Source organism: Zalophus californianus, chromosome 3, assembly GCF_009762305.2.
Source record: "Zalophus californianus isolate mZalCal1 chromosome 3, mZalCal1.pri.v2, whole genome shotgun sequence".
Taxonomy (NCBI): Eukaryota; Metazoa; Chordata; class Mammalia; order Carnivora; family Otariidae; genus Zalophus; species Zalophus californianus.
The window spans coordinates 79,106,826-79,133,233 of NC_045597.1; the positions used below are offsets into that span (position 1 = coordinate 79,106,826).

A 26,408-nucleotide genomic window follows, 5' to 3' on the forward strand; every position below is an offset into this window, starting at 1 on the left:
CTTAACCTGTGGTTCAGAGATCCCAAAAAGTCTGTGGGTAGAGCTAAGAGGTTTGTGAACTTGGATAAGGAAAAATTACGTCTTTATTTTCTCTAACTTCTAACTGAAATTTAGCATTTCCTTCCTTTATGAATGTACACAGCATTCTCAGTAGTATTAGCAGGACCTGTGTCTTTGTCTCCAGTAGAAATTACAGATTTTTCCTATCACATGACAATTGTAGTTATTCTTGAAATACCATTTATGGTCCTTACTACTTCTTCATTATGGAAGTTGTTAGATCTGCCATCGGATCTTAATGCATGGGCAGAGAAACACATGTGTTACTATATCATCGGATTTTTAAAGTACTTGATAATCGTATTTCAATAAAAGTGGTTTCCTTTGTAATCATATGTATTTTATTTCATGCATTAGAAAATACTCCGAGGGGCGCCTGGGCGGCTCAGTCAGTTAAGCGTCTGCCTTCGGCTCAGGTCATGATCCCAGGGTCCTGGGGTCTAGCCCCACATCGGGCTCCCTGCTCGGCGGGAAGCCTGCTTCTCCCTCTCCCACTCCCCCTGCTTGTGTTCCCTCTCTCGCTGTCTCTCTCTGTCAAATAAATAAATAAATAAAATCTTAAAGAAAAGAAAATATTCTGAGAAGGGATCCACCAGTTCCCCAGACTGTTAAGGAGTTCATGTCTAAAAAAAAAGAAGCAAAAACCCTGCTTAGCCAGACTGAGAGATAGCTGTTCCGCTGAAATTCATTTCTGAAACATGTAAGCGTTGGAACCTCCCCCAAGCCCGGGGCTCTGCCAGCCAGATTCAACAATCACTCTGAATTCCAGGGAGCTGGAAGGAGGGGGGATGGCAAAGTGCAGGCTGATGGAAAACAACACTTGCTCAAGAACCCAGACCAGAAGAGGCAGCATCTGCCTCAGTTCCTCTCTGTTCCCTCCCTCCACGTTCCACTGTCCTCCCATCTGGGCCTGGCGATTTGCTAGTATGTCGTCGTTACGGTGACAGCCTTGGCTATTAAAAATAATAATCTTCAAATTCCTCACTTTTGGTGTGAGCCTCAGTATTTGCAGTGGCACCAAAACAAAAGTAGATTTATTGCAAATATATTGCATAGTTTTCAGTGAAGCTCAACCTTGGCCCACGGTACAGAAAGGCATGATAAGTGGCTCCTGCTTTGCCGGCTGTAAAACTCAACTGGAAGCTGTTCCAAGCTCAGGATGAACACAGTGTGTTTAATAAAAAGGAGAAGAGGGAGAAGGAGGAAGAGAAGGAGGAGGAGGAGGGGAGGAAGGTCCCTGGTAACTTTATTGAAGTCACTCGAGATGAAAGTTCCCTGCTGATTGGCGCCCTCTGGTTAGTTTTAACAGCAGTGAGATTGTAGTCCACTTAGGAGATTGTAAACATGGATTTGGATCTGGCCACTTACTAACTGTGAGACTTTAGGCCACTTCAGGACTCTGAGCCTCCTTTTCGTATGAAATGGAGTTGCTCAGAGTAGCTACCTCTAGGGTTGCTCTGAGGATTGGATGAGAAAAATCTGTAAGGAATTTACCTGGGGCTTGACACATGGTGAGCCTGAGTCTCAACCCTGGTCCTCACACTGGCTGCAGGAAGTGATCACAAGAGGCGTGTGTGGGGGGGTGTTTATTGTGGTAAAATATACATAACACAACCTTTACCATTCCACTCCTTGTAGGTGTACAAGACAGCGGCAATTGAGTACATTGACAAGGTTGTACAACCACAACCACTGTCCATCTCCAGAGCTTCATCTTCCCAAACAGAAACTCCATCCCCATCAAACAGTAACTCTCACCTGGGCAGTTTCCAAATAGGATCTGGGCCCCACCCCAGACCCACTGAAGCAGGGCCTCTGGGGGAAGGGCCTGGCAGCAGTATTTTTTTTAAAAATGCACAACCACAATGTTGATCATTAAACAAAGAAAGTCCTACTCAGGGAGGTTTCCAGGTCCCCAACCTTTTTTGGCCACCTCAACTCCTTGAATGTACTAAGAAGGCAGAGGATGAAGAGCATTGAACCTACAGTTGCAAACTCTGGGACCCGGACATGGCTGTAGGCCCCTTCAGCCTGAACCCTCAGCTCCTTTGGCACGTCCTTTTCAGTTTTTCCAAAAGTTTATTGCTGTTGTTCTCTGATCACAGAGGCAACATTAGCTCCTGAGAAAAAAATCAGAAAATATAGGTAAGCAAAACAGAAAAATGCAGTTTCCACTTTAAAAAACATTCCTCTTGTACTTCCTGATTCCTTAAGCCCTCTGAGCTCTTTCTGCCAGCTGGCTGCCATTTGCCCGTATGTCCTGAGCCTAGATTGATTTTATTTTATTTTTTGGTAAGATTTATTTGTTTATTTGAGAGAGAGAGAGAGAGAGAGAGAGAGAGAGTGCATGAGCAGAGGGAAAGGGAGAGGGGAACCAGGGCTCCATCCCAGGACCCTGAGATCATGACCTGAGCAGAAACCAAGAGTTGGATGCTTAACCGACTAAGCCACCCAGGCGCCCCATAAACTTGATTTTAGTTAAGAGTGTCCTATATACTTTTTAGCCCATGTTCACTATTTCTTGGAATGATTTTTGTAGAGGTGGAGGGTTTCTTCCCTGCCTCATTGATGTCACCCACTGCATCTTGCTTTCCTGTCTTTAATATTTAATTTCTGTGGGAAGCAAATTCAGTTCAACAACATGAACGTAGCGTCTGCATACATACATGGGGAAAGGCACTGTCAGCTTGAATCATATACTATTTAGCTGTTTCAGCAAAGTTTGATTTGCTAAGATGCTTTTTATAATGAATGTACTTTCTTACAAAGGGCAGGTAAAATCAGTAACGACCACAGATACTGAAGGAGTTTTAAAAACTGTGGGGGTGCCTCTCCTCGGTAGTAGTCAGATGTCAGGGAATGTTGTCATCTTTCAGGAAAACCGAGGCTCTGACTCCTCTTCTTGTGATGCAGCCTGAGGAAATGGAAGCAGGGCTGTACCTGGGCCTCAAAATACCTCCCCATACTTCCTACCCACAGAAGAGTTATTTGAGCCAACAAACTTCTGTTTTAAAATGTGATGACATCTTTCTATACACGAATAATGAAGTAGCAGAAAGAGAAATTAAGAAAACAGTCCCATTTACAATTGCACCAAAAATAATTAGATACCTAGGAATAAACCTAACCAAGGAGGTAAAAGACCTGTCCTCTGAAAACTATAAAACACGGGTGAAAGAAATTGAAGACGGCAGAAACGAATGGAAAGATATTCCATGCTCACAGAGCAGAAGAACAAATGTCCGTACTACCCAAAGCATTCTACACATTTGATACAATCTCTATCAAAATGCCAACAGCATTTTACACAGAACTAGAACAAACTGGGATGCCTGTGGCTCAGTCAGTTAAGCGTCTGCCTTCGGCTCCGGTCATGGTCCCAGGGTCCTGGGATCGAGCCTCGCATCGGGCTCCCTGCTCAGCGGGGAGTCTGCTTCTCCCTCTCCCTCTGCCTGCTTGTGTTCTCTCTCTCTCTCTCTGACAAATGTGTAAAATCTTTAAAAAAAAAAAAAAGAACTAGGACAAATTATCCTAAAATTTGTGTGGAACCACAGAAGACCCTGAACTGCCAAAGCAGTTTTGAAAAAGAAGAACCAAACTGGAGGTATCACAATCCCAGAGCTCAAGATCTACCACAAAGCTGGGTAATGAAAACAGTATGTCACTGGCACAAAAACAGACACATAGATCAATAGAACAGAATAGAGAGTCAGAAATAAACCCACAATCATATGGTCAATTAATCAATGGAAAAAGACAGTCTCTTCAAAAAATGGTGTTGGGAAAACCGGACAGCCACATGCAGAAGAATGAAACTGGACCACTTTCTTACACCATACCCAAAAATAAATTCAAAAGGGATTAAAGATCTAAAACCATAAAAATCTTAGAAGAGAACACCGGAGTTGTCTTTCTGACATCGGCTGTAGCAATATTTTTCTAGATATGTCTCCTGAGGCAAAGGAAGCAAAAGCAAAAATAAACTATTGGGACTACATCAAAATAAAAAACTTCTGCACAGCAAAGGAAACAAGCAACAAAACTAAAAGATAACCTACTGAATGGGAGAAGATGTTAGTAAATGACATATCCAATAAAGGGTGAGTATCTAAGATATATAAAGAATGCAACACCAGGAAAAAAAATCCAATTTAAAAATGGGCAAGAAGACATGAACATTTTTCCAAAGAAGACATCCAGATGGCCAACAGACACATGAAAAGATGCTCATCACTCATCATCGGAGAAATACAAATCAAAACTACAATGAGATATCACCTCACACCTGTCAGAATGGCTAAAATGAACAACACAAGAAATAGGGGTGTGTGGGTGGCTCAGTCGGTTAAGTGTCTGATTCTTGATTTCAGCTCAGGTCAGGAACTCAGGGTAGTAAGATTGAGCCCTGCATCAGGCTCCATGCTCAGCAGGAAGTCTGCTCATGATTCTTTCTCTCCCTCTCCCTCTGCCCCTCACCTCTCTGAGCTCTCTCTCTCAAAATAAATAAATAAATCTCAAAAAAAAAAAAAAAAAAGAAAGAAACAAGAAGTGTTGGCGAGGATGTGGAGAAAAAGGAACTCTTGTGCACTGCTGTGGGAATGCAAACTGGTGTAGCCACTGTGGAAGGCAGTATGAAGGGTCCTCAAAAAATTAAAAATAGAATTACCTTATGATCCAGTAATTTCACTACTGGGTATTCACCTAAAAAAACCCCTGAAAACACTAATTTGAAATGATGTATGCACCCCTATGTTTATTGTAGCGTTATTTACAATAGCCAAGATATGGAAGCAGCCCAAGTGTCTATTGATAGATAAATGGACAAAGAAAATGTGAGATAGATATATATATATATATGAATATTATTCAGTCATTAAAAAGAATGAAATCTTACCATTTGCAACATGGTTGGAGCTAGAGAGTATAAGTCTAAGCAAAATAAGCCAGTCGAAAAAAAAAACAAATACCATATGATTTCATTCATTCATTCATTCTTAAATTCCTTTGAGAAACAAAAACCTATGAGGGCGCCTGGGTGGCTCAGTCGGTTGAGTGTCAGGCTCTTAGTTTCAGCTCAAGTCATGATCTTGGGATTCTGGGATCGAGTCCCACAACAGGTTTTGTGCTCAGTGAGGAGTCTGCTTATCCCTCTTCCTCCCCCTCTACTCCTCTTTCTCTCTCAAATAAATAAATAAAATCCTTTAAAAAAAAAAGAAACAAAATATATGAACAAAATAAAAAAGAGACAAACCAAAAAGCAGACTCTTAACTATAGAGAATAAACTGATGTTTACCAAAGGGATGGGGGAAGTAATAGGTGATGGGGATTAAAGGGTACACTTATCATGATGAACACGGGGGGATGTATAGAGTTGTACACCTGAAACTAATCTAACACTGTATGTTAACTACACTGAAATAAACCTCCCCCCGCCCCGAAACGTAATGATCTCAGAGGATCCTCACTTCAAACCCTTTGATATCAAACATCTCTTTCTAACACCAAGGTCAGCCTAACTATGGAGCTAGGGGTTCCAACATGGCTGGGAGCACTGTGGGGGCCTCCCCCCCACTGGCCTTGAAGGGACTGAAGGCTGCTCTGGGACATGTGTCTGCAAAGAGGCCAACAAAGACTATATCAGCTTCAGTTTCCTTGTCTGCAAAATGGGGTGATGTGAAAGGGCCAATGTGAAGTTATTTAAGGGAAATCATGTTTCTAAAGCCCTTTGCATGGCGATGGGCACATAGCAGGCACAGAATAACAGGTACCTTTTACCGTTGACATCATCAGCATCATCGTCACCATCTCCTATACCATCTCCTCTGGCATAGGTGTGGTGGGTTGCTGAGGCCCAGTTTAGATCTATTTTTCCCCAGAAAAAGAGAGATAAATATGAGAGCTTTCATCCCTATAATTCTATGGTATTCACTGATACCACTAACTAACTACTAACATCCACTACTAACATGACCCCCTTAGCCTAGACAAGCATGTCGTTAGATAAAACATAAATGATCTTGTTAAGAATAAGTAACATGGGCTGAAGCTGGACAAACTACTTAGGTCTGTTATTTTATTTTTATTTATTTATTTTTTTAGAGGGAGGGAGAGAGAGAGAGAGGGCAGGGTGGGGCAGAGGGAAAGGGAGAGAGGGAATCTTAAGCAGGCTTCATGCCCTGTGCAGGGCCCAGTGCAGGGCTCGATCTCACAACCCTGAGATCATGACCCCACCTGAAATCAAGAATCAGATGCTTAACTGACGGAGCCACCCAGGTGCCCCTAGGTCTGTGTATTTTAAACTGTGGTCCTTAGATCTCCCTTAGGAGAACCACCAAGAAGATTTGTTTAAAAGGAACTTCCCTGAATGTGCAAGGTGAACCTGGAACATCTTGTCATACAGGAAGGGAAAGAAGCTATTCAAAAGGACTCAGGAGGTACTGTGAATCAGCATGCACTGGATGAAATGGGACAATGTGAGAATAAACATGTCAATGGATCAAAACATATCCTGGTATGTTCAAATGATATCAAAAACAAACCAAACACTCCTGGGTAACTTTCACAGAATGCTAGAGAAACAACTTACCCCTTTGGAAACTGACAAAATAAAGGGGAAAATCAAACATTTATTCTCCCCCTCCTGTTAGAACCTAAACTCAGGAGAACCAAATAGTTGTTGCAAGGAAGTTTCTCTTTATAAAAGAATTCCAACTGATAAATGAAGATAGAATGAGAGAATATTGCCGCTGTGTCGTCCCCTAATGCAGTAATGGATTAGGTACCGAGCATCAACATTTCCTAATGCAACACAGGAAAAACAACCATACTAAGTTGATACTAGGTGCTTAACTATGGGAGTATATTACGTTCATCTTGCCAAAAAATCAAATCTGAACCTGATCAAGCAGCTTAGTCCCACCACCAATTTACATGATGTAAAAGGGATATAGGAAAATGTTAAAAGGCACCAGGAATGCAAGCAGCAAAATTGAGATGGTGGGAAGCTCTGCTGGACATCTGCCCTGGTTTCTTCAGTAAATATATTGCAAGGGGGAAAAGAAGACAAAAAGGAAAACAGGGGGTGGTTTAAAAGGGACGGAGCCATATTAGCCTACTGCAATGTATAGACTTTAATCCTAATTCAAACAGAGGGCAAAGCCATATTTTTAACGAGAAAATTAGAAATTTGAATGTTGATCCTATTTGGTGATTTTAAGGGATTATTGTTAACTTCTTTAGGTGTGAAAATCATATCATGGTTATATTTTTTTAAAGATTTTATTTATTTATTTATTTGTCAGAGAGAGACAGAGAGAGAGCATGCACTAGCAGGGGGGAGGGGCAGAGGGAGAGGGAGAAGCAGGCTTCCGCGGAGCAGGGAGCCCGACGTGGGGCTTGATCCCAGGACCCTGGGATCATGACCTGAGCCGAAAGCAGACACTTAACTACTGAGCCACCCAGGCGCCCCACTTTTAATTTTGATAAAGTCCAATTTATCAATTTTTTTCTTTTGTTGGTTGTGCTTTTGGTGTCATATCTAAGAAAAGTTACCAAATCCAAGGTCATGAAGATTTACACCTATGTTTTCTTCTTAGCGTTTTATCATTTTAACTCTTACATTTAGGTTGTCAATCCCTTTTGAGTTAAATTTTGCATATGGTGTGAGGTAGGGATTTACCTGTGGATATCCAGTTGTCCCAGCACCATTTGTTGAAAAGACGATTTTTCCTCCATTGAATTGCCTGGACAACCTTATCAAAAATCAATCGACCATAGAGGTATGGGTTTGTTTCTGGAATTTTAATTCTATTGATTTTATGGCTATTTTATGCTAGTATCATACCTCTTTGATTTCTGTAGCTTTGTAGTAGGTTTTGAAATTGGGAAGTGTGAGTCTTCCAAATTTGTTTTTTCTTTTGAGGATTGTTTTATCTATTCTGGTCCATTGAAATTTAGGGTCAGTTTGTCCATTTCTGTGAAAAAACATTTGGAATTTTGATCAGTATCACATTAAATCTGTAGATAAATTTTAACAGTATTAAATTGTCCAATCCATGAACACAGACATACCATTTATTTAGGTCTTCTTTAATTTCTTTCAACAATATTTTATAGTTTTCAGTATACAAGTCTTGTGCTTCTTGGTTAAATTCATTCCTAAATATTTTCTTCTTTTTGATTCTATTATAGATGGATTTTTTCTTAGTTTCATTTTCATATTATTCATTGCTAGGTACAGAAATAAAATTGATTTTTTTTATATTCCTCATGTATCCTTTTACTTTGCTGAACTAATCTATTAGGACTAATAGTTTTATTCATATGTATTTTTAGGATATGTCATCTGTAAATGAAGATAATTTTATTTCTTCCTTTCTAATTTGGGTGCCTTTTATTGTTTTTTTTTAAGTGCCCTTATCTTTTAAAGATAAGTATTGAAATATTTATAGAAAAAAATGATGTCTGGGATTTACTTCAGAATAATATGGAGGGGAGATACAAGAAGATAAACAAGATCTGCCATGTGTTAAAGCTGGGTGATGGATGTGTGAGGGTTCATTATACTAATCTCTTTATTTTTGTAAATACTTTAAAATTTCCATAGTAAAAACCAAAATGAACACTCCTGGAGTCATCACTTTGGATGGACTTTTGGACTCAGAATGTCTGGGTAAGGAGTGAACTTTTTTAAGCAAGCTCCCCAGACTATACCTATAGAAAATATTGTTTGAGGGTTTCCATCCCAGTCGGTGAATTACAAGTGAACAGAGCTTTCTTTATCCTCGCCCAGGATACCCTCCAGGTTTTCACCACCTTGGTGCTTTGCCAAATTCAGGTCTGTGTTCAAGAAGCCTGATGAAAGATGCCCCTTTACTTTCACAAAAACCTGTGATCAGGCAGTGTCATTTGTATATGTTGACTTAGTTAATATTTTGGTTGCTGAGAATGTTAAATTTCATTAACTTGTCACACAATTAGGCCACTTCCACAAAAAAGGGGGGCATGCATACATGGTTGAACCCAAGTTTTTAAATATTCCACCTATTTCTACTTTTTGTCTCATCACTATCAAGTACCAGAGTTTAAGAATAAATTGCCTTCAAACCAAATGTCAGCAAACTGTGTAGTGTCACACAAGCCAATTTTTTTTGTTTTTTTACATGAGAATAACTTAGCAGTTCAATAGAACTAGATTGTTTTATTTTAAAATACAGTAAGAAAAAATATCTAATTCTGCCTTCTAGATTTTGAAGGTGAAACTATAGCTCTCTGAGCCTTATTTTTGGGTACTATTTAAAAATTATGTTTCCACCAAGTTTAGACCACACAGGCTGACCCCCAGAGTTGCCCCTTCTGTGCCTCGTTTTTGCTTTCCATAGCTGTACTCATCTGAACTTCAGACTCCAACTGAGCCCTGAATTTTGGTTTGATACCCTCTGAGCACTCAAGCCCTTGCTCTGTTGGCATATGACCTTGAACTTCTTACTGCTCTGTTGCTGCATAAAAAGCATGCCATCATTATTTCTCTTGTAGGTGGGGCTCTCTCCATCAGTCTTTTCTGTTCCTTCTCTTCACAGTCCTTGGCACAAAAGTGCTCAATGGATGCTATTGGCTGACACCCAGTCCTATCCAACCTTACTAAACAGCACACCTACAGAAACTAAACATTACGCTATCATGGGATCCCGGGCATTTGAAAGAATATTGTAACATGTGCCGCCCAAGTTTATGTTTAGCATTTAGCAGCGGAGCAACAAAGGCAACTGCAAATATGAAGTTCATTTGCAGCTCAGCAGAGAAGTACTTGTTTTGCACACAAATGAAACCCCATACATCCACGTCTTGCCAGTTGTGCTTTTTTGTAGAACTTACATGTAATGACTGCATCTTAAATTAATGTCCAACACTGCCAGGGAATTTTCAGGGCTGAGCCCCTCGTACTGATGTTTGTCCTCGGTCAGCCCATTTGGTGCTTGAGATAATGCCCAGTAGATAGGAGAACGGTTTCCTGGAAGTGAAAGAGCAAATTCCTCTGAGCATTCCTCATGGTGTCAGGAATTGCTTCTCTTGAGGAAGGAATTGAAATCATTTGACCATCTCTCTTTACCCATAGTCTCAATTTCCTGACATTCAGAGTTTTTCAGTGACACATTCTGCTGGGCGTGTGAACTGACCAAACAGGGTGTGGCCTCACAGAACGTGCTGTGGTGAGCAGACAGTCTGACCTCTTGTGTCCAGCTGAGACGGGGCCAGTGTTTGCGTGCATGTGTGCGTGCGCATGTGTGTGTGCGTGCGTGTTAGCAAAGGATAAGATTTGACTTTGATCAGTTCAGCTAACTTTGTGATGAACATAAAAGCAAACCAAAAAAAAAAAAAAACAGTGAGGTGGCGACGTAAGATTATGGGATATTGACAAGTTCAAAGTCATCTTCTTTATATTCCCAGTCTAACCCGTAAATCCTATGTTTCTTCTCTTTGTCTAACAGCACTAAAGGAAAACTAGGGTTATCCCTGAATCAGAACCCCGAGTTTCAGAGATCCACCATAACACATTGCTCTACTTTTGCCAAACAAAATACTTGTCAGGCCTTAAAAAGGCTTAGAATTAATCCCACAGCTGCCAGTTAGGATATTCGACTTGTGGCGTTCCTTCCTAAAGTTAGGGAAATTCCATTCAAAGTCCCCAAATTCTTCGTTTTTTTTTTTCCCCAGCATGTACAGCATGTGGAGTTTAATATAGTTTTATGAAAAAACAAATCCGTATCTACAGGATGTTGGTCACAACTGTGCCTTACTTAAAAATCATCATAAATGCTTTATTTAGATTTTCTGTTCATGATTTCTAAGAAAGCACAGCTATGGGCTATAACTGGTAGCATATGGTGCTATTACCTTCTGTAGAAATGCATTTCCCTCCCTCAATTTGATGTTAATACTTTTATTCATTAGGCTGAAAACTCGCCGAAAGATTGTTGGCTTTATCCTTCCATCTAGGATGTTCTTTTCACTCTTTGGAGATTTGGTAAGCTCCAGCTCTTCACAATTTTTCCTTGGATAAAAATTTTATTTATTCAACAACTATCTACCATATGCCAGGGCCTTCACATACATTGTGTTATTTGATCCTATGACACCGTAAGAAGGATACAAATCCCTGCTTTATAAATGAGGAAACCAAGGCTCTGAAAAGTTTTGATGAAATTGGTCAAGATCTCACAACTAACCAGATATGTTGGCTCCAAAGACTGGCTCTTTCCAGTGCACTCAGCTGCCTCCCAGACCAGAGGTTATAGGCTTGCAATCCAGGATCAGGAAAAGTTTTGTGGAGGAAGTGGCAGGATGGGGAGCTCTTTTAAATCAGAGTGATGGAAGCTTTCAGAGCAACAAGTGGGAGAAGGTACTAGGGATCAAAACCATGTGGAAAATAAATAGATATGCAACGTACACACAGTCTTTCTGGGCACCTGAAATCACACCATTAGAAAGTAGTTACTTTCAAAAAAAAAAAAGAAAGTAGTTACTTTCAATCGTTCTATCACATTAATGGATCACCTCCTAGGTGCCAGCCTCGTTCTAGGGTGCTGAGGATGAGCTAAGACCAAAATAATCCCTGTCATAGTGCAGTTGACAGTAGCAGGGTAAGGTCTCTCCTTCCTTCCCCCCTTCACTTAGTAATTCATTCATACCTTTCTTTTCCAGGAGCTTCAGAAGTGCATCGGGAGACAAGACTCAGAGAGAAGACTGGGAGTGGGTTCTGGGTGGAGGAGTATCCCTGGGGTGGCAGAGCTGCCCATGGGCATCAGTTACCCCAGGGAGTCTGTCTGTGTCCAGCCTGGGTACCACCTCGGATGGGAGGGAAGTTCTACCAGGCAGGCAGAGGTGCAGGGAGGCTGTTGGGAATTACCCATTTACTCTGAATGGCGTCCTGGTCCACCTGTCTAGGCCTTTGTTCAGAGTCTTGTTGCCTTGGTCCTAGTGAGAACCGGCCTTCCTCACACACCTGCACCTGCCTGGTGTGCTCATCTCATCCAGAGATGAAACCGCCTCCATTTTTGTCTCCCCTACGAGAGGAGAGCTCTTCACAGGTGAGGCAGGCTTAGTCCTCTCTCCTTTAGCTTCACACAGGCTGGGGTGCAGGAAGGCTGAATCAGGCTGAAGGGAGGGAGGGAGAGGTGGGCCCGGGGAATGAAGGAGCTCAGAGCAGATGGTGAAAAGGAGCTTTCTTCAGGAAAGAAAGAAGGTGGGATGCACGTGGTGTTGGTTAGACCCAGAGGTGGACAGGCAACTCTGGGATTTAACGGATGTGAGGCTCCTCCTTTCTCCCTACAAGCCCAACTGGACTCTGCGCATCAGCCTTCTAAGTCGAGTGGGAGCTGTGAACCAGTAAGTCAGCCTGAACTTGGTTTCCTGATGTGTTCTGTTTCACCAGCATTGTGTATTCACAAAAATTGACTTTGTGAACTTTTAGATGAGGTATGTGTCCCCCCACAGGCCCCGGTGTTCTTTATTTCTTACAGAGGTCCAAACACAGGGTCATTTTACTGACCCTGGTTGGTCTGTGGAGGTGTTTGCATATCCTGAGTTCCATGGCAATATCTGGGGGAGGTACCCGAAAAGCAGGAGTCGCTGACACCCCCCTCTTTGTCATTCCCTATGTAACCCAATGCCAAATTTTGTCGGTCTTGCCTCCTCACCAGCTCCCGTACGCATCCAATTTTTCCATGCCCCCTGCTGTGGCTCTGGGGTGACAGTTGGCAACCTTTTCCTGTAATAAGCCAGATAGCAAATATTTAGGCTTTACAGGCCATTATGGTATCTGTCACAACTACTCAACTCTAGGGTAGGGCAAAAGCAGCTATAGATAATATGTAAATGAATGAGTGTGGTTGTGGTCCCATAAAGCTTTATTCATGGACACCAAACTATAGATTCAAAAATAGTCATAAATCATGAAATATTATTATTTTTCTGACTTCCCCCCCCCTATTTAAAAATATAAACACCATTCTTAGCTCAGGGCCCACATAAAACCAGGTAGTGGCCTAGATTTGGTCCATGGGCCATGGTTTGCTGACTCTTCGTTATGGGTTGAGTTGTGTCCCTCCAAAATTCATATGTTGGAGTCCTAACCCCCAGTACCTTCAGGATGGGACCTTATTCAGAGATAGAGTCTTTGTACTGGTAATCAAGTTGAAGTGAGGTGGTCAGGTTGGGCCCTAGTCCAGTATGATTATATGTCCTTATAAAAAGGGGAAATTTGAACACAGACACATACAGAGGAAGACCATGTGAAGACACAGGAAGAAAATGACCACCAACAAGCCAAGGAACACCTGAAGCTACCAGGAGCTCGTAAAGAGGCCTGGAACAGATTCTCCCTCACAGCCCTCACTAGGAACCTGCTCTATTGACATCTTGATCTTGGATTTCTACCCTCCCCGACCATGAGACAATACATTCCTGTTTAAGACCCCCCAGTCTGTGGTATTTGTTAGGCAGCCTCAGCAAACCCCTCTCGCCCTGCTCTGAACAAGCGCCCTCATCTCTCACCTCTGTGAGGCCTGTGACTGCTTAAGCTCTTTCCTGACCAGCCCCACCATCTGCTCTCCACACAGTGCCCAGAACGATCTTTTTACAATCACGTCAGTCCTCAGCGTAGACCTTCTCAGTGACTTCCCACTGTTCTGAGGTAGATAAAGACCCGCATCCTCACCCTTCCCAGAAGTCTGGCCCTGCCTGCCCTCTAAACCTTTCCTTTCAACTCCCCCCCACCTTGTGCCCTCCTGCCTCGGACACTTCCCATGGCTGTGGTGTGACCATTGCCTTCAAGGGCCCCTTCTTTGTATATGTGTATAAGGGCAAATATAATTGATAACTGACATTACATTCATATTTTTCTTTTGATTTTAAAAGATGTTAAAATTAAAACGTTTTTGTGGGCCCGATAAAGAGGTTGCCCTGGCTGTTCCCTCTGTCTCATGGTGAGGCTGAAGGGGGACATGAGAGGGACTCAAGTCACCAACATCTCCTTCAGCCCCTGCAAGTAAACTTTTGTGGTCCCTAAATCACTATCAGCATCACCAAAAAGGGGTTTGTTTGGTGAAAAAAATAAGGGTCCTTCCAGCAAGAGTAGACTGGCTACCATCTTCACAGGACACTTGTTAGCACAGCACTTCCCCCGCCCCCGCCGCCATATAGAAATTCTCCAGTCCCCAGGCCAGGGATGCTGCTCCCTCCCCATCCCTACCTTTTGCCTGGTTACCTTCCACTCACCCCTTAGCTCTCCGATGTCCTTCCTTCAGGAAGAACAGCCCTGACTGCCTCCTGTGCCCAACAGTTTAGAGGAATTAGATTATATGATACTTACTACTGTTTCTAATCACGCATTTGTTTTTGATTTAGGGCCACCTCCTCCTTCTTGGAGCGGTAATTTCTATGATGACAGGGTTCTGTCTGAGTTTGCTCACCACCATTATGATCTCAATGCCCAGCACTGTGCCTGGAATTCGATATACATGTGATAAATGAATGAATGACAAAGTACTTCTAATTCTTGAAATTCCACCTAAAGAGATTCAGTCCTTTGAATCTTAAAGGCTTTACATCTCCTGGGTTCCCTTTAAAATGCAAATACTCAGTGGTTATTAGTTATGGAGAAAATGCAGCATCGGAATGGGCTCAGACATGGTGAGCACATGTGGGACCGGCACTGTCCTGGGGACGTAGTGATACCGCATTGGTTACCTTCCATGAGGACTTCAAAGAACCTCCTCTCTTACTTTTGACCTCCTTTTAGGAATCACTAATAAAAAGGACTGTGTGGCTCAGTTGGTTAAGCGGTTAAGCGTCCACCTTTGGCTCAGGTCATGATCCCAGGGTCCTGGGATCGAGCCCCACATCGGGCTCCCTGCTCAGCGGGGAGCCTGCTTCTCCCTCTCCCACTCCTCCTGCTTGTGCTCTCTCTCTCACTGTCTTTCTGTCACAGAAATAAAAGGAATCTTAAAAAAAAAAAAAGGACTTGGGCTCAGGCAGTATTTCTAGTGCATTTAGTAATTAAAACTTAATTTGGAGAGGAAAACTGAGAAATCGGCCAAGAACAATTCTACAGTAATGGGGTGGGTAACCACAATCCAACAGCCCTGTCTGTCACTGGAGCACTAGTGTTCCTTGATTATTTTCGTGCTGGGAGCTCAGCCCTTCTCTCTCCTCCTGCTTTGTCTCCTGAGTGCACGTTCTCTGAGCCTCTGCTCCAATTGTACTTGGCTTCTTCCTCTCTTTTCAAGCCACTTCTTCCCTGTCCTAGTCAGATTTTATCTAAAATTTCTCTAGATTTCAGTAGCTAACTATGTTCAGTATTTGAGTTGTTGCATGTTTGCTACAGAGATCTTCAACGCATATTCATTTTGAAAAATATATAGTATACTATCTGCTAAATAAAGGCATACTGGGGGTGGGGGTATCATGCTTAAAAACCAGCAAGAGCCTGGTCAAAACAAAATCCATCATTCTTTTTTTTTTTTTTTAAAGATTTTATATATTTATTTGACAGAGGGAGACATAGCAGGAGAGGGAACACAAGCAGGGAGAGTGGGAGAAGGAGAAGCAGGCTTCCCACTGAGCAGAAAGCCCGATGCGGGGCTCGATCCCAGGACTCTAGGATCATGACCTGAGCTGAAGGCAGCCGCTTAACGACTGAGCCACCCAGGCGCCCCCAAAATCCATCATTCTGATCTCTCAATGTAAAATTAATCTGTTAGTTTAGCTCTGAGTTGTGATTTTTTAGTGTAGCTTCCACTGTTCAGAAAATATTTTCCTTTCCTCTTGACTTCTTAGATGTCTAGTTCTGGGATCTGTGAAATTCATGCATCCATTGTCAAGGGAGCAATCATCTCTAATATCTGAATCTTGCTTTATGCTTTTACGGTGATTATTTGAACACTATAGCTCCATATCTTGGGATTTTTAGTAGTCTATAAATGTTCTGTCTGCCTTGCTATTATCATCATGGTATTCGTTTGGTATAGATGGGCATGAATGTGTCCCTTGATCTGGGGGAATTTTTTTTTTGAAACTCATTTTTCTAAGTCTAAATATAATTTATATTCACTATTGTACTCTTCCTGCCCTCATAATTCCATCCTGGAAAAGAAACATTAAAATGCAGACTTAGTCCTTCATAAGTTAACCAAATCCTGTTTGGTGTGAATGTAAACTGATTATTATCAGCAATATTAAAAAAATAATACCTTGGTTATCTGCAGCCATTTACAGGTAAACATGTCTCTTTATCCATTCTCACTTATTATCAACTCCTTAAAGTTCCAAGGTCTGCTTCTGAGGAAAAGCATGAAATATAACTAATTGAAATTAATTATGTGATGGGAATAATATTTTCTGTTAATGGTAAATATTCCAATGGTTTGGGGCTACTGATGATAGTAAAGGAATGGCTTCTAATTTCAAAGTTCAGATAATTATATCTAACATGAGGGAAAAAAGAAGGGAAAGGGTATACTTATTATGGTTATTTTATGTCTGCCATCTTTCTAGGGACTTCCATTTGTTCTTTTATTATGTAAAAACAAAACAAAAGAAATAAAAAACAATCGTTGAGCAGCTTCTATGTACTAGGCAAGGGGCTAAGATACTGTGGTGGCTACTATATGCACCTAAATCCTGAGTGCTCACTCACCTCAAGGAGCTAGAAGTCTAACAGGAGAATTAGGACAAGTTTGCAAATAACCAGGATGCCCGACCATTTCCCATCAGGAGAGAAGTCCCACACAGTGCTGCAGGGAGTTCAAAAGAAAGGAAAGTGGTTACTTCTGACAGACAGTCAAGGACAGCTTCTTGGAGACAGTGAATTAGAAAGTGTCTAGGGAAGGAGAAACCCCTTAAAGGAGGGTTTATCAGTTTCCTCCTGCTGCCACAACAAATTCCACAGACTTAGTGTCTTAAAGCAACAAAAATGTCTTCTCGTACAGTTCTGGAGGCCAGAAGTCCAACATGGATCTCAATGGTTAACATCAAGATGTCATCAGGGTTGAATTCTTTCCTGGAGATTATAGGAGGGGGAGTCTATTTCCTGTCCATTTGGGTTGTTAGCAGAATTCAGTTCTTTGTGGTTGTAGGACTGAGGTTCCTGTTTTCTTGCTGGCTATAAATCGAGGACTTTACAAAGCTTCTAGAGGCCACTGCATTCCTTGGATCATGGCCCTTCCTCTGTATCCAAACCCGGTTGCAGGTCAAATCCCTCCCATGTTGTAGCATCCAACCTTCCCTTCTGTTCTCTTCCACTTTAAGGACCCTTTTAATTACACCAGGCCCCACCTGAATAATACAAAATAATCTCCCCATCTCAATGTCTGTAACTTTAATCACATCTGCAATGTCCCTTCTGCCATGTGGAGTAACATTCACAGGCCCCAGGCATTAAGGGATGGATATCTTGGTGAGGAAGTGGCATTCTGCTACCTACCACATGGGAGTAGGATTTCAACCAGGAGAAAAAGTGGGGAGTAGACAGCCGAGCCTGGCAAAGCATGAGCAGGACATGGAGATAGATTCCAAGCAGGAAACAGCCATTTTGTTAGCATGGAGGTCTAGGGTACACACACCTGCATACATGCACACACGGAGTCAAAGAGTGCAAAAGAAGCCTGGAAATACATTTTTTCACTTCATCATTGGAGGGCTTGTCAACTATCAAAGAGTCTAAGCTTTGTTCGGTAGGCAGTGGGGAGCTCCTGGAAGTTTTTGAGTAGACTGCACATTAGGACAACTGATGTGGCTTCAGGCTGTGAAGAATGGATGGGAAAAAGATGAAACTGAAAGGAGGGGAGCCAATTTAGGCCACCATATTGGTCTAAAAATGAAAGGGAACGGTGATGCCAGGGTCTCCTATCCCATTCTTCACCTGTGCTGCAGACCTACAAGGTGGTAAAGTAACAAATTTGTGCTTCTGCAAGTTATTAATTGCGTGGTAATTTATTACAACAGCAGAATTCTCCCATTTAAAACAAGTTCTCCCCTTGAGCCCTCATTGTCCTCCAGCTACTTTCATTTCCTCGTTTCTTTGCCCCCTTACTCATCACAAATGTTTCCCGCCTAACGTCTCCTCTCTTCAGCCTCCCAAGAGAGAGAGCTCTCCGCTAAGGTTCCAATGACTGCCAGGTCTTTAAATCCAAGGGACATTTTTCAGTTCTCATTTTACCTGACTTTTCAGGAGCATGCATCTTTGTTGATCTCTCCTGCCCTGAAACACTCTTCCCTTTGTTTCTGTGAAACCACACTGACTGGAAACCACATTGACTTCCAGCTCTCTGGCAGCTTGTCTGTTTCCTGTGCAGGCTCACCCTGCTCTACTCACCATGGAATGTTGCATTTCCTCAACATTCAAGTCCCCTCCCCCTCTCCCTCTACACTGTCCCTGTGGGCAAATTCCTCTACACCTTCAGCTTTGGTGGCCACCTGCAGTATATGCAGGCAACTCACAAGGTTGGATCTCCTGATCAGATTTCTTCTGAGCTACAAATGGGTGTCTACAATTGTCTTCATAACACCTCCATTCACTCCACTCCACCCCAAAAGATAGCTCCAAACCAAAGGCAGGATCTCAGTGCAATGGAAGGCACTATCGCCCACCAGTTTGAGAAGTTAGAAACCTCATTGCCACTTCCTTCTCCCTTGGGCCATACAGCTGATCCCATTGTTATTTCTCCATTTCGTCTACTCTCTTCCTCTTCCAAAGCTATCATCTTAGCCTGAGCTGTATCACTTCATTTCTCTACTAGCCTTTGCCTCCTTCCTCTCAGCTCCCACTCATCCTTCACTCAGCCCCCAGGGTGATCTTTTGGAAACACATCAGATCATGTCATGCCATCATGTCCCTTTCATGACTTCCTATTGTTCTGAGTATAAAGACTAAGATCCTTAAAGTGACACACAAGGCCCTATGTAGCCTGACCCCTGCCCACCTCTCTATCCTCACCTTTTATCTCCCACCCCCTACTTATGCATGCCAATAACAATAGTCTCTTTTAGCATTTAAAGTGGTATTTTATGTTCCTTCCCCCACAGGGCCTTTGCACAGGTAGTTCTCTCTGTTAGAATGCTTTTCCTGTCCATCTTGTTAATTTCTTTGCATCTTTTACATCTCAGCTAAAGTGCTTCCTGATTTTTTAGGCCAGGTCACATCCCCTCTTTTATAAAATCTCAATAGTTGTGTCTACTTTATAGTACTAGCCACAATCCCAATTTTCCATGTTTGTAGCATTACCTCATTATTATTTACCTCTCCCACTAGACTTGTAAGCTCCACGAGAATGCCTGTGTTCAGTATTTTGTCCCTGGTACCTAGCACATCTGGGCGCCCAATGTGTTGAACAAAATCGGTACTGCTGAAGAGGGTGACAAGACTAGCATATTGTAAATGCATGATAAATATTTGAGTGAATATGTGTTCCATTTTAGACCACTTTGACTTTGAAAGGCTGTCAAACTACACATGTGAAAATGTCTAGTATTGGTTGGAAGTGTGGAAATGAGTATGTGCGACTTTCAAATGCAAATTATAACTTTCTTACCCATGAACACACTCAAAATTCCTGTGTATGTAAAATACCAGGGCGAAAAGGTAGGCAAACTCAAGATCTTGTTTTTCTTTGAGGTCACCTTTCAGTGTAGACAAAAACCTTGTTCCGTTCTTTTGTTGTGTGAATGCTGGCCACCGTGATGCTTTCCACCAGAGTGTTATCCGCTCATCTCCTCTCTCTGCCTGAGCTCAGTTTAACTTTCTCTCACCCTCTGTGATATCTCCCCAATATTCTTTCAGCTCCTCTTTCCTCCCCGAGTATTAATTTGACAGTAGGTAAGCACAGAGAGATACCATCTGGTCTTCCCAACTTCTCTGTTTACTTCACCGCCTTATTTCTCTAACATTCTCCCTACTCTCTCCATTCTGTCCATTCTCCGCATGCCTGAAATACCAGGCTTTCCCATGACTTTGCTCCTGCCCTTCTCCCCTTCCAAGTATCTTTACCTCAAACTTTAGTTCTTTCCCTCACCTCTTTCTGAGGGGTATTAGCTCTGGGATATTTTTCAAGTTTCAACCCCAAACCAAGAAACTCTTTTTGTTCCGGAGTTGCCAGCTATCAGATACAATCTGCATGACTGCTTCCTGACTTTTACAGATTTCCCTTTGCTCTTTGAAATTTGGCAGCCTGTCTGTCACTGGCCCCCTTCCACTTCTGCATATGAAATCACCTTATCATCATCTCATCAGAGTTTTTATTATCAAAACCCATTTATCAAGCATCTGACTAAAACACACTCCATTTTTTTTTAGATCTGATCAACAAAACAAAATACATAGTCTTTTTTAAAAGCACTGTTCGATAAAACATTTAGTAGTTAATTTTAAAGTTAAAAATAGACCATGAAAATGTTTCTTTTACAATTACCCAATTAAATATTTATTGTCAATTTAGATGAGCTCAGATGTTTCCCTTTGAAAATGTAAATTTCGCTATTGAAATTAATTTTGTGGAGAGGAGAGTTTGAGCCTTAGACTTTTAGTTTTTCCTAAAGCAAGTATTACCAATGTTTACTGCATTAAAAATTTGAAGGACACTTGGGTGGCTCAGTAGGTTAAGCATTTGCCTTTGGCTCAGATCATGATCCCAGGGTCCTGGGTTCGAGCCCTGCATCAGGCTCCTTGCTCAGTGGGGAGCCTGCTTCTCTGCCTGCCGCTCCCCCTGCTCGTCTGTGCTCCCTTCTCTCTCTCTCTCTCTCTCGCTCTCCGACAAGTAAATAAATAAAATCTTTTTAAAAAAAAGAAAAATAAATTAAAAATTTGAATGGAAGGTTTTAGAACATATAGGAGCATATAGACCTTTTCAGTGGGATCTTTATTTCAGTTACAGACATAACAACATGCTGCTCAAGTCTGCAAATAAAACAGAAATTGCAGCCAACTATAAACGTAATGAGAAATAAGTAAATAGCTGGTGTTGCTGTCATAGCTCACTCAGCATAAAAGGTAAGCTAAAGGAGGATGTGGTAAGAAAAGAAAATTTGTTTTAGCAATTCGTCTCTTAATAATGTAAAGTGTCAACATAAGAATTCTCTAAATGCAGAATGTGATTTTTATCTTGACAGTGTTTCTTTGAGGTCTTCTGGGAACAAATCTTCTTAAACTCTTGAGCAATTCTGATTTATGCAATCACATACTTTATTACTCATCTGAGAAGCAGAGTGGCTATGTGGAGAATGAAGCTGCGCTCCATGGTGTTGGAGGGCTGGAAAGGCAGGTCTGCAGAGACTGGCCAGGTAGCCACCGTGGAAGGCTTGCTGGGACCCTGGACCTTCTCCTAAACATGCCCCAGAGAGTTCTACCCAGTTCTCCACAAGGTCCTGTTTTCCAAAATGGAAATAAATAACAAAATAAACCAAAATCAGAGAAAATTTTTCTTTCATGAATTTAATATTAGAAAACATGTTTAAGAATGAAAACTTAATACTGGGAATTTTCTCCTCTGGTATCAAAACATTTTCATTATTGTGAAACATAAGTTTGTACAGTTAAAAATGGTTAAGATGGTAAATTGTAAGTTAGGTGTATTTTACCAAAACTGAAAAGAATTGGAGAGAAACCTAGAGGTGGAATCTATTAAATAGGTTCCTATTAAATAAAGGCTTTTTAAAAATTACAAAATATAAAACATTTCTGGTCATTCATCTGCTATCTAGTAATCTATTACTCTCTTAAAAACAATAATAATCTACTTGTCTCTAAGTCTGACTTTCTACAATATATATCCTTTGGGAAATTGTCCAGAAACTGAAGAAGCAAAAGGCCTTTTAACAGTTGAAATAGCCATCACAAAGCCCTAGTTCTTCCTTGAAGAGGAAAGACCTTTAGGAATGAGAAGTTCTATTAGCTCTTACTTTACATACAATTTTGATAAGCTAAGTAATCTTTCTTACACAACAGTAGATTGAAAGCAGAAAATTAGTAAGGTATCGTATTTTACTAGAGACTGGAATCTTGATAGCAGAGGGAAAAAAAAAGGAGTTGATTACCTAACGGAGGCAAAACTAACTGCAAAGAAATCCCTCAAAAAAGCCCCCAAACAATCAAGAAGGGGAGGAGGAATGGGATTTGTTTAATGGGTAAGAGTCTCAGTTTGGGATGATAAAGTTCCGGAGATGAGTGGTGGTGATGGTTGTACAACATTGTGAAAGTACTTAATGGCACTGAACTGTACACTTAAAACTAGTTAAAATGATAAATTTTATATTATGTAGATTTTATCACAATTACCAAAAAAAGGTTAGAAAAAGAGTTCATCATTGAAACAGAGCCCCCAACTAATAGAGCTGATATTGTTAACCCTTTCTCTGAATTTTTTTTCTTTTCATTTTTTTTTCTTTCTCTGGAAGTTGCTACAAGTTTGCAGAACCGAAAACTCCGAACAACAATGAACTAGTAGATCTCTTTGGCAGACCCAGAGTCATTGGTTTCAAGAAAAAGGTGGTATTAAATTTTGATATTTGAGATATTAAAGTGCATGCAATATATTCGAATTAGCAGGTAAGTTCTTTATATGTAGTCTCGGGGGAAGAATATGGTTCCTATTCTTGTGGAATTGATGATCTAATCAAGGAAACAAAAGACATGGGTATAAAACAAATTAAATCAGTGTAGCTCATCTAGTTTTTTAGGGCTTTTAAGACTAGAGCCTGCTTTTCGGGCACTAAGGCATAAAGAGGCCATAATCAGGTTTCTTGCATTGGAATCTTGGGGAGGGGGTGGGAGGCAGGTAGGTAGTCTTAGGGCATAATCCTCAGTGAGAACCCCTAAAACATCCTAGCCTCATAACTGCAGGGGACTGGCCAGGGAGTGGATCCACAGCCTCTCTCTCCTCTGGCTCGTGCTGGAGACACGTCTTTGAATTCCCCTCTTCCTCACTGCACAAAGCCCATTATTTGATTTCAGTTTCCTTATTTATAAGTGCATTATAATCATGATTCTTGAGGTCCGTGATTTCAAGCTTTGGAGTCAGATCTATCAAGGTTTGAATCCCAGCTCTTGGTTACTGGGGCTCTCTGTGTTTTAAAGTCCTCTTCCAGAAAAATGGGGTTAATAACATGGTTATCTAGAGCATTAAATGAGAATACAGAGGTTTAGGGCAGCAGCTGGTATAGAGTAAGGACACACACACACATATATATATATGTATAAGTTAGTTAACATATATGTATATATACGTTAATTAATTTATACATTGTAACTTTGCCCCGGCTGTAGGCTTTATGCTCAGCTGGACTTGTGTTCTCTCTTTTTCTCCTCTTCTCAGCTGATGCATTGTGTGGATGTACTTATTAAACATAATTTTTGTTAATTATTCTATTTAAAAGTATTAAGAACTACGAGACAAAAATCACCCAGAAGGGTGAAATAGGTGAAGGGGATTAAGGGTACACTTATCATGATGAGCACTGAATAATGTATAGAATTGATGAACCACTATATTTTACACCTGAAATTAATGTAACACTGATGTTAACTATACTGGAATTAAAATTAAAAACTTCATAAAAAAATCAAGTACATATAAAAAATAATAAAGAAATAAAACAAAAAAATCACCCAGAATGACTATATCCAGAAACTACAACTTTCAGCATTTGGCTGCATACTTTTCTGGACTTAAAAGATTTTTTTTTGAGAGAGAGAGAGAGAGCAGGGGTAAGGGCAGAGAGACAAGCAGACTCCCTGCTGAGTGTGGAACCAGAGGCAGGGCTGGATCCCAGGACCCTGAGATCATTACCTGAGCCAAAGTCAGCTGCTTAACCAACTGAGCCACCCAGGCGCCCCCATACCTGTATATTTTTTAAAAATTCTATATTATATGTTATAAAATATATATTTTTGTATACATATTTTTAAAATATAAATATATATACTTATATTATTTTACAAAATTGGATACCACTTGCTTTTCTTCAAACACATCTACAAGACTGTCAGCTCCAGCAGGGGATAAATCATGTGGTTTTGCTCTCCATGGTATCCCCAGTGCCTGGTTTAGCCCATGACTCATGGCAGTACTCAAAAAATAAAAAAACAAAAAACCCTAAGGAATGAATGACTCTATATCAATAAACACATATCCAGAATAACAATAAACATGACCATTAATCATAATATTCTCCTGCATAGGTGTGTCAATTTGGCCAAGCAAGCTTTTTTTTTTAAAGATTTTATTTATTTATTTGACAGAGAGAGAGAGAGAGAGAGAGAGTATGTGCGCGTGCACAAGCAGGGGAAGTGGCAGGCAGAGGAAGACAGAGGAGCAGGCTCCCCACTGAGCAGAAAGCCCTATATGGGACTTGATCCCAGGACCTGGGATCATGACATGAGCTGAAGGCAGATGCTTAGCTGACTGAGACACCCAGGCACCCCGCCAAGCAAGCTTCTATTTAGCAATTTACTTGTTTCCAATTTGTTTCATATATATAGATATTTGAAAACTTTAAAAAGATGGTTTTTTTAAAGGCACAAAGAATAACACAGCACACATGATTGAACCTATTCACCCAGAATCAACAAATTTTAAGATTTTGACAGTTTTGCATCACTTTTTAAATAAAAGAAATAACATATTGGAGGTAAAGTTGAAGTCCTCATTCTACTCTTCTCAGTTTAATTTCCCTCCTTCCTTCTACATAGGCAACAGCCATAATGAATTTGGTGCATCTTCTTGCAGTCTCCATGTCTATACTTATAAAAGTATTGATTAGTATAGGTTCTGTGGCATTTTATTTATGAATATGGTATCATAGTGTATATATAGTTCTGCACCTTGCTTTTTTTCCACTCTATAATTTGAATTCTATCATTTATTCTATGAAAAGTATAGAGCTAGTTCATTCACTTAGCTTTTTCGTCACTTGAATATTTACTTTTTATTTTCCTACTATTCCCTGTTGCTGGATATTTTAGGTTATTCTTGATTTTTCACTATTGCAAACAATGTTTTAATGGTCAGTAAAATTACAAAATTTTATTGGGGTTTATACAAAATTTTTAAGTCACTAAATTCCTTTTATTTGCAATATTTCTTTGACAAAAAAAATGTTTTCTTTAATTATGTTTACATCTTTGAAGACAGCAAGGGCAGGACCTTTAAACACACACAAAGAAGAATGGCAGCCAGCCCTACCGGCCTGGGGCTGGGGAGGAGAGAGTAAGGTCAGTGTATGAGTGAAAAGGTACACAGGTGAGTGCAAGACGGACTCAATTACAGAATATCCACTGGGGACTTATATCGTCCAAGATGCCTGGGTAGAGCACAGGATAAGATTGAAAAATGAAATTGAACTCTAAGCCACACAATAATTGGTTTAATTACCAGAGCTCAAAGGGTAGAGAAAACAGGAGAGCGATCTAGGAAGATTCATTCCTTGCGAGAGCTAAGACGGAGGCAGGGCTGAAAGCCTGGGTGGGAATTAGACGAAAGTGGACAGGATGGCAGACCAGGGACTGGTAAGGTTGTTAAAAAGTCCAGAGATAATGACCTTCATTACCATTTCTTTTCACGTTAAAATTTAAGAACTTCACAAGAACTTATTAGTTAAAAAGGAAATCGGACTGGCTTTTAAAACAATATTAGCCCTCACCATCACCAGCCACAGACTATAGGTGGTAGGAAGTATGATGTCAGGAGAGTCCAGAAGTAGATTAAGGATTGCTTCCAGGCTATTAGTTCTACTCACATCTCTGCACAATCCCTGCATATGCCCTTGTACCACACCCACAGACCACAAATGGAGATGCAAAACTCAGATTCCCACTTGTTGGTACACATTTCTATCTAGTTCTGCACATCATGAAACAGTTCTCATAGACAAAATTTCCACAGCACTGGGGTTTGATTAAATTAAAACTAATTTTGGATATACATTTGAACGTCCTTCATTACTTGATTCCATGGACTAAGCTGTCCTCTTCTGCCCCTACTTTTAACAGCTGACACCTATTTGGTAACTTGGTGGCTCCTTCAGGCCTGTTAACTTACTTTCTTCGCCAGGGCTAGTGTGAGACGCTTAAGAAAACAGTGGCTTTAACGACAGAGTTACCAACTTTTATACCAGTGCAGTCGAAGCGGCAATACTGGAGCTGGGGGCGGGTGACAAAGTGGCAAAAAGGTCCGCAAGAGTCGGCGGGGAGGCGGCGGGCAGGTGGCGGCGGGCGCGGGCGGCCGCGACCGGGGAGGCAGGAAGCGGCGGCGGGGCGGAGCGGGCCGGCAGCCGAGCAGCCAGGGCCGCAGGCGCCCCGCCC

At 41.2% G+C, this 26,408-nt stretch overlaps 1 long non-coding RNA gene across 1 annotated transcript; it reads right to left on the reverse strand.

Moving 5' to 3' along the window:
- Window positions 1-1,648: 1,648 nt before the first annotated feature.
- LOC113920252 lies at window positions 1,649-26,399 on the reverse strand. The gene is made up of 8 exons (XR_003519267.1): window positions 26,146-26,399; window positions 16,755-16,851; window positions 16,309-16,396; window positions 14,430-14,561; window positions 12,757-12,827; window positions 9,935-10,070; window positions 7,905-8,034; window positions 1,649-2,180 (listed from the first exon to the last, which is right to left on the reverse strand). It is a non-coding gene; the product is annotated as an uncharacterized LOC113920252 (long non-coding RNA).
- Between the last annotated feature and the right edge of the window lie 9 nt (window positions 26,400-26,408).